The sequence below is a fragment of the Phascolarctos cinereus genome, unplaced genomic scaffold, assembly GCF_003287225.1.
Source record: "Phascolarctos cinereus isolate Bilbo 61053 unplaced genomic scaffold, phaCin_HiC Scaffold_7;HRSCAF=346, whole genome shotgun sequence".
NCBI classification, from domain to species: Eukaryota; Metazoa; Chordata; class Mammalia; order Diprotodontia; family Phascolarctidae; genus Phascolarctos; species Phascolarctos cinereus.
Window position 1 is genome coordinate 91367173 of NW_027556180.1, and position 9392 is coordinate 91376564.

General features: G+C 38.8%; 1 long non-coding RNA gene across 1 annotated transcript in view; it reads right to left on the bottom strand.

Moving 5' to 3' along the window:
• The window catches only part of LOC110201417 (uncharacterized), a 105154-nt gene that overhangs the window by 2119 nt on the left and 93643 nt on the right, over positions 1-9392 (bottom strand). The gene's annotated exons all lie outside the window — the stretch shown is intronic.

The following is a 9392-nucleotide window of genomic DNA, read 5'->3' on the forward strand; positions in this document are numbered from 1 at the left end:
AAGTGGGCAGCTTGGGAAATGCAGCACCCCCCATCCCTGCCCCCCATCTTCACATGCACATCTACATGCATGCGATATAGTGCCTAGTTCTGGGAGAGGTTTTTTTTTTTTACCAGATATAGAAACCTACATAGAAGAGTAGTGTCCCTTCCACCCATGGCTTTATAACAACTCATTCTTTCCTGTTCAAAGGAAGAATCAGGCTAATAGAGATTAAAAAAAAAACCAAACATGAATAGACTATCAAGTTTGCATTACAACTAATGGTCATATTTACCCCCAAAAGTCTTTTGGTTACCTTTTATAGTTTGCAATGCATTCACCCTTCACCCGGTATCATTCCCTTCAGGTAACGTGCAAAAGTAAACACACAATATTTATGTCTTCTGCCCTTGGAAAACATGAAACTTCCTTCATTTTTTAAATGCAATTGACACCAACCCGGTCGATGAGTTTGTTTAAGCATAACGGCTACAGCTCATATAATGCTTTGTTACAGGAAGAAAAAAAATCTGGCCTGTGTCATATTAGCATTGCTGCCTACTGTCAAGAGAGCCCTGGGAACTGGTATGTTTTTAACTACTCTTGAGTGCAGAGTCAGCAGCAAGAAGACAGAGGATTGTTATTTGTGGGAGTCACAAAAAAGTGGCTATTATTTTAAAAGAAATTCTCATAGAAAGAATGTTGGATTTAAAATAATAAATAAAATGCCCTTAGAAATGGAATGGAACTGTTTTAATGTAAGTGCAAATGCTAAGAATTGGTCCATTTCTGCTCATTCCTAGCAGAAGTGGTACAAATGAGAACCATGCATTCTGACTCTTGAGGATGTATATGATAGAAAGGAGTTCTGAACCCAAATCCTACTAAAGTCATATTTTGTGTTATACAGTCTGCTCAACTTATAGAAGAAGAATGCAGCTTGTATCTACCATGACAGTCTCATGAGATCTAATAATATTAGAGAAAATGAAAACAATACAAATTCATTGGATTTCTTTTTAGGAAGCTCAATATGTTTGGAAATTATGATATGCTTCATTCTCACTAACACCCTATATATGTAGAAAATATATTTTATGTTCATCTTGCAGAAGGAAAAAAATAGTGACCAGAAGTTTAGTGTCTTACCAAATATCAAGTGAAATATCACACAAGTCAGTGGGAAAGGTGTGATCTAAGATCAACCCAATATCAGTCCAAGGTGAACAGATATCAAGAGTTCCTCCTCTGGATTCCATAGACAAGATCTCAGGGAGGTCCATTAATTAGATAAGAAAGAAATTACATCATTATTTTCACTCACCTCTAACTAAAATTTATCATTTACCTCAATCATTAATTCAAAACAAAATAAAACAATATTATTCTGAGAACCACAAAAGTTTCATCAGACTGCAAGGAGGTCCATCAAACACAAAATAAAGTTAAGAAGGCCTGACCTAATTCCTGTTTGGTAATTCAAATGAGATCATCTGTAAATTGCTCGGCAAAATTTTATGAATATTAATCATCATTATTATTACAATCCTGCTGTTTTAAAAGATTTGTCACAGATAACAACTTAGCAAACACAAATTCATGCATGACTATTAACACAAAACCTTAGGCCACTGTGCGACTTCTGGAGACGAGGAGGGAAGGAAGATGCAGTAACCATAAGAAGGAGATTCTTGCAGGAAACTTTGGGTAAAAAGAGTGTTGTTTGTGCTGTGAGTTATAGCAGAAATTGCATTGCAGATCAGAGAATAGTGGAGAGAGGTAATATGAGTAAGGTAGGAATAGTTGGGAAAGTATGCATTGTCCTGCCCTACATAACCACATATTTTCCCAGAATACTACTTTTTTATGGTATTTTCTCATTCAGAAAACTTACAGTAGCTCCCTATTGGATAAGGTCCAGATTCTTCATTCTGGAGCTCAACATCTTCTACTATTAGCAGGTTCTACCTGCTACATACATTCAACCCACCTGATTTTCTAGTTTTCCTCTGTGTTAACCCTCTGCTCCAATTAGGTCCTTCTTCCTGTCTCCCACACATACCATATTCATTCCTATCTCTAGGTTTCCTTTTCTTTTGCTGTTTTTTTTTTACCTGTAGTATTTATAATCCATACCACATAGTCAATCATTTGGTTGTATGTTACCTTATACTGTTCTCTATTTGTTAGGCAGAAAGTAGAGGACCTCAGAGGCCATTGAACTACAAAAGACACCCAGACAAGAATCTTCTCCACCATATACGTAAGAGCAGGGTGCCCATCTTTTTTCTGAAGATCTCTAATAACACAGAAGCCGTTATCTCCTAACACAAGCCAGTCTACCTTTGGATGGCTCTAATTGTTAAGAAAAATTTTCCTTATATCACACCTCAATTAATCTCTTTGCATCTTCCACCAGTAATCCAAATTCTTCCCTCTGGGCTAAGCAGCACATTTTTCATCCATTTCTCACATGTCAGTCCTTCAAATACTTGAGAATATGTATCCCATCCAAACCCCCAACCCATTAAGTCTTTTTCTCTTTAGCCGAAAGTTTTCTCTCCTCCACCTGCTTTAACCAATTCTCATAATACACAAGGCATGATCTTGAGACCTATCATCCAGGCAGTCCTGCTTTGGATACTTTCCAGCTTATCAACATCCATCCCAAAATGTAACACCTAGAACCCAACACAATATCTAGATACAGTCTAATCAGATCTGAGTACTAGGGGACTAACATTTTCCTAGACCTAGATGCTATTACTCTCTCAGTGTGGCCTGAAATGGAATCAACTTTGGGGCTACCATATCACATTGTTAACTCATTTTGCTACTGGAACTCCCAGATCTTTTTTTCAAACGAGCTTCTATCTAGCTAAGTCTTTCCCATTTTGTACCTGTAGTATTGATTTCATAACCCAAGTATAAGACTTTATATTTTCTTTTAAATTAATATAATTTTTTTTATATTCAAGTGACTAATATAGCCAGTCAGTATTTTTTTTTTTTGGATTCTGACTCTTCTAGTTTTATGTCATCTGAAAATTTAGTAAGCATGCCCACTATGGCTTTATCCAATACATTTTTAAACATTTTAAGCAGCACAGGTCAATAGATGGATTACTGGAGAATTTCACCAGAGATGTCAACATTGAATCATTAATGACTATTCTTTGGGTCTGGAAACTCAACCAGTTCCATATCCACCTAACAGTCCTATCATTGTGATGTTGTTGTTCAGTCTTTTCAGTCATGTCCACCGATTTGTGACCCAGTTTGGGATTTTCTTGGCAAAGAGACTGGAGTGGTTTGCCACTTCTTTCTCCAGCTCATTTTACAAATGAGGAAATGGAGGCAAATGGAATAAGTGACTTGCCCAGGGTCAAGCAACTAGTAAGTATCTGAATCTGGATTTGAACTCAGATCCTCCTGACTGTAAACCCAATGCTCTATCCACTGTATCACCTAGCTGCTACCATCATATCATTGTACACCATAGCTTTCCAGTTTTTCACAAGAACTGCATGAGACTGCTGAATTCTTAGTGAAGTAAACCATATCAATGACATTTCACTGGAGCACCAATTTAGTAACTCTGGCCAAAATGGAAACCAGTTTAGTTTGGTAAGACATATACTCTTTATTTTCATTGTTTCCTTTTCTATACTCATCTACCTTTCCTTTAATATTATATTCTAGGACTTTGCCAGTTCTCAAAGTCAGGTTACTTGGCTAAACGTTTTCATATTCTACTCCGTCACTTGTTTTTTAAAATGGGGACATTTGGCTCCCTCCTGTCCTGCTGAGCATTGATGCTGCCTCAGCAAACATATCTGTCAATTTTTTCTTTACTGAGGAATATAGGTCATTTGGGCTTGCAAACCAAACAAATCTGTTGTCTTCAAGGGGAATACCAGTCTTATATTCAGACTATAAGTGCCAAGGGGCAGCTAGGTGGTGCAGTGGATAGAGCACCAGCCCTGGATTCAGGAGGACTGGCCTCAGACACATAATACTAGCTGTGTGGCCCGGGGCAAATCAGTTATCTCCATTGCCTATCCAAAACAAACAAACAAACAAAAAAAAAAACAGACTATAAGTGCCAAAAAAGAGGGACCATATCAGAGGCAGAGCCAAGGTGGCAGAGTAAAGGCAGGAACTCACCTGAGCTTTCCCTCAGCCCCCTCCAAATACCTTTAAATAATAGCTTTAAATAAATTATAGAGCAGCAGAACCCACAAAAAGACGGAGTGAAATAATTTTCAAACCCAACACACCTTGGAAAAGCAGCAGGAAAGGTCTGTTGTATCAGGCTGAGAGAGGAACACAGTCTAGTACAAGCCATGCCAGCACAAACTAGCCCCCCTCAAATCTAGGGCAGGTCTCAGGGCAACTGAATCAGTGGCAGCAGTGGTGGTTTCCAGACCTCTCAGACCACAGTTGTCAAAAACAACTTAGAAGGTTAGCAGGAAAGGTCCTTGGCTGAGAGCGGAGCACAGTCTCAGCACAGGCTATGCCAGCACACCCTCAACTCCAGCAAACCATGAGCAGGCCTTGGGAGCCAGTGAATCAGCAGCGGCAGTGGCTGCTTTGGAGCTCTCAACCCACTGAGGGTATGGGGATCATACAACTGGCCAGAAGGAGATTACAGGGGACTCTTTGCTAGCACTGAGGCAGGACTCTACTGCTTTGCCCATACCCAGATTTGTTGCATTCCTGGGTGGCAGTCCCAGGGTGAAGAGGAGCACTAGCGCACCAGAACTTGTGACCACAGTGGAGGGGGGACTCTTCTCGCAGTTCCAGGGCAAAAAAAGGAATGCCTGTGGTCAGTTACAAACCAGAGCATAGTAGTAAATACCTCTCCTTAGGTCATACTACCTTGGAAGAACTGAAAACTTATAGGTCCCAAGAAGTATCTCTGAAAACAGTTGCACAAAACCCCTAAAGCTTGGGACAGTGAGGCCTCCACCCTAGAAGCAGAGCCCTACTTTAATAAAGAGTTAAAAGTCAAGTAATAGGCTAGGGGGAAAAAAATGAGCAAACAACAGGAAAAAAAATTCTGACTGTAGAAAGTTACTATGGTGACAAGGAAGATCAAAACACACACTCAGAAGAAGACAACAAAGTCAAAGTTCCTACAACCAAAGCCTCCAAGAAAAATATGAATTGGTTTCAGGCCATGGAAGAGCTCAAAAAGGATTTTGAAAATCAAGTAAGACAGGAAGAGGAAAAATTGGGAAGAAAAATGAGAGTGATGCAAGAAAATAATGAAAAATGAGTCAATAGCTTGGTAAAGAAAATTCAAAAAAAAATCTGAAGAAGAGAGACCATATCTTCTACTTATTTTGATCCTCCATACCTGGGAAGGCATATGATAGGCACTTTATAAATTCTTTTTTTATTTGCTAAAGACCTGACACCTCCTGTAATATGAACATCTTCATAGGCATAACAAGGAAAAAAAGGAATAAGAAGTTGAAGACTCACTTTTGAAACTTGGGTTGTCTCAGTGTCCCATTGTTCCCAGACCTGCTTGTTAATCAGGGTTGGGGGGGGAGGCATTACTCAGTCTGCAGCTTTGTCTTACCTGATATTTGTCAAGTTGCAAGTCATCCCCCTACCTTTCTGTACCTTGAAATTGTCATGTGCTTGCTCCCTTGGGGAAGAACTGAGAAGCAATGGCCCGTGCCCTTTTGCTGATATAAACCTATCTGAATTATCTCTAGCTCATTACAAAAGTTATCAATAAAAGCGGGGTCCATCTTGAAGCCATTGCTGATCCCCGGTGATCAGCCCATCGGGTACATGACATACTTTTAATAAACCTTTTAAATTTTCTTTGTTCTGTGTTTTGCCTCCTTAATCAGAGCAAAAGCCAGAACAAAGAATTTTCCTTTTAATGTCACTATCAGGATCATGGGAGATTCCAGAGTCAAAATTCTTAACACAATTAGAAGTTGACCAAGGAAAAAAATTTCTCCTCCAAACAACTTAGCTACTTCTGATGATATCTAATTGTCAGCACCTAATTCTACCAAGTTTTCTCTGTCGGGAATATGGCGAAGGGAAGGGAACAAACATTTATTAAGTGTCTACTATGTACCAGTCACTTCGCTCAGAGTTTACCAATATTGTCTTATTGATGTTACAAATTATTGATGTTTACAAATATTATCTAATTGATGTTAGTTAAGTGGCACCTTGCACACTATCAGAAGTATTATCTCTGTTCACGTAGCCCAACGCTAGAGAAATGTGAGCCTCTCCAAGATTCATTTCGCTAGTCATAACAGATCCAAAAAGGAATCAAGGATGAGGGGAAGGATGGGAGACTCAGTTCAAATATATTTATTACGTGACCTAGGAGCAAAATTAATCTTTGTCTGTCTTCCTCAATTGTGAATGTGGAAATAGTGTTCTTCCTATTATAAAGTCTAGGCTAAAAGAAAGAACAGAAATGAAGGTAAAATATTCTTAATAACAATGTAAGAGATTAAGAGATAGAGAGTTCACCTGTCATTTTAACTGCATAGGCTACTCCTATGTGAGGAGACTCTGTTACTGATGCCAGTTAGTACTTTCTGGTTTAAGGTTAAGTGACTTGCCCACGGTCACATAGTCAGTATGTGGCAGAAGTGAAACTTGAATCCATGTCTTCTTGGCTTTAAAGCTGGCTGTCTATCCGCTATCGCTCATTGCTTCTATGAGAATGTATTGGAGTTTACTGGCTGCTGATTTAGGAATAATTTTCTCTTCTTTTTTTCTACTTTGTTAAGTTCTATATACTATATATCTGCTGCATATATACATGCATGAACACACACACACACAGCATCACACACATATGCACACGAACATACAACAATTAAAATAGCCAGATGCCAAGTAAAATCTGAAGTTTCTCAGGATAATTCTCTTTTAGATTGATGAACATAATAAGGATTAGTCAAAGATACTTAAGTTAGAGATCATAACAAAAATGGACCAAAATTGGATTCTTTTTTCTTTGTTAGTTGGAGGTACGTTGGAAAAAATGAATTAAGAGATGAAAGCTCTCTTAACACTGGTCCAGTATTCATTGATTGTACATTATGTTCCCAGGACTTTGTTTTAAGAAGACTGTTTATTTAAAAGGACGGATAAGTTCAAGATTTGATTATTTGTTGATCAAAAAGTCAATTCTCAATCTTCTTCTGGAAAGAAATGACAACTTATTCCAACACTAGAAAGGCACTTACATGAAAAGGGGGCAGGGAGGGACAGGAAAGGAAGTTGCAAAATGGAAATTCATTCCCAATGAAACCATTCACAGGACATATATTTGAATTAAAGACATGTATAAGATGTCCAACCAACAACAACTAATCTGTGAGATAATGCCCATCTTTAGTGACCATTCAGGATCCTATAAAATCCATTGATTTTGCTGAGAAATATAATTTACAGTCTAGGGAAAGGCACGAATCACAGCTCTATTATTTTATATGGCATCACAGATTTTGCAGTGAACCACAAACCAGAAACAGACTAGGCACATAAGTTCATGACCCACCAAAAACATTGCTATCACCATTATCATTAACTGTATTTTCTTTTGTCTACAACAAAGGGCCTGCTAACAGAGGTTTTCTTGAAAATTATATAATGCAGCTTTTTAATTTGATTTAGTCTTTTGAAAATACCCAGCATTTTTCCCCATTGGTCATATTCCTCAGGAACTCCATAGTGTATAGCTTGCAATTAGACCATAGAAATGCCCCCAGAGCTCCCCTGAAGTATTTAAGCTTTGAACTGTTTTTGGAGGTGTACCAAGAGGAGAATGTTCAGATGGCATCTCTCCTAATACACAATGCAAAAGGTTGTTGGCCCTTAGAGACATTTGCTAGAAAGAACAGTTGGCTTAAAAAAAAAAAAGAAGGAATAAACAAAAGCAATAAGGATATGACTTCCAGAAGACTTGAAAGGCCATAGACCACTATGGAAAGAGCCTGGCAAAGAGTGTCATTATCACCAAGCACCCAGGACATTGAGATTTGAGAATCCCAGAGCTAACTGATGTCCTGTCAGTCCTTTCATGAACACAACAAACTCATTGATGGGAAATACGAATGGTAAATTCCTCAAGATCCGTGCCAGATAGTAAGGAATGTTTTATCAGTCCTCATAGTACAATATTAATGCACCCATTTCAACAAACCAAAATAAACCTTTTAGACAGTGAACAGAGGCACGTGCAGACAATATCTGTATTGACCTCCAAGACTATCTTAGACTTACAGAGAGGCAGCTGGGATAGGGTTCTAGATTTAGAGTCAGGAAAATCTGGATTTAAATCTCCCCTTGACATATAGTATCTGTCGGGACCAAGAACAAGTTGATTAACTTATTTAAGCCTCAGTTTCCTCATCTGTAAAATAAGGGGGCAAGTCAACCTAGTGTCTGTTTGCCCCCATTTTCTCATCTGTAAAATGGGGATAATAATAGCACCCACTTCCCGGGGTTGTTGTGAGTAACAGATAAGATGATATTTATAAAGTATAGTAGCTTAAAGACTTAAAGCACTATATAAATGCTATTGTCATCATTATTATTGTTATTATTATTATTATTATTATTATTATTACCTGCACTTGCTTTCACATCAGGTTATTGTGAAGCTCAAATGAGATAAGGCATGAAAGGCTTAAAAACTTTAAGCAGCTAGGTGGGTAGAGTTGGACCTGGAGTTGAGAAGACCTGATTTTGAATCTGGCTTCAGACACTTACTAGTTGTGGGACCCTGGGCAAGTCACTTAACCTCTGTTTGCCTCAGTTTCCTCATTTGTAAAATGGTGATAATAATAGCACCTAACTCCCAGGGTTGTTATGAGAGTCAAATGAGATCACTGCAAAGCACTTAGCACAGTGCTTGGCACATGAGCACTAAATAAATGTTATTTATTGTTATTATTATTATTATTATTTCAGTATCCTGTAAATGCCAATTATTCCTAATGAGGCTGCAAGCATGTAGCTATCACTCAGCTCTTTCCTGTGGCTCCAAGAAGCTGTAGCATGCACAGCGGCCACACCCCAGTAAACCATCCCAACAGACGGGCTAAACCAGCTTGAGAGTGACTGACAGGCCTCAAACCCATTAGTGAGTTAGGGGAATGGCTACCCCAAGCATGTGAAGACTTCCCTCAGTGGAATGGGCAGATGAGAACAAGCTGTTCCAATAGCCATGAAGGCAGATGAAGCAGGTGCTGTGGTGCATTTAAAGCTTGGTCAGACATTGAAGAAGCCAAGGTCATCCACTGCATCTTGGGCCATTCCCAGTTGTCTTGATTTTTGTCTTGCCACTGGACTTTGATAACTATGGAAGAGAGAGTGAGGCTGATGACTTTGGGCAATTCTGCCTCACTTCA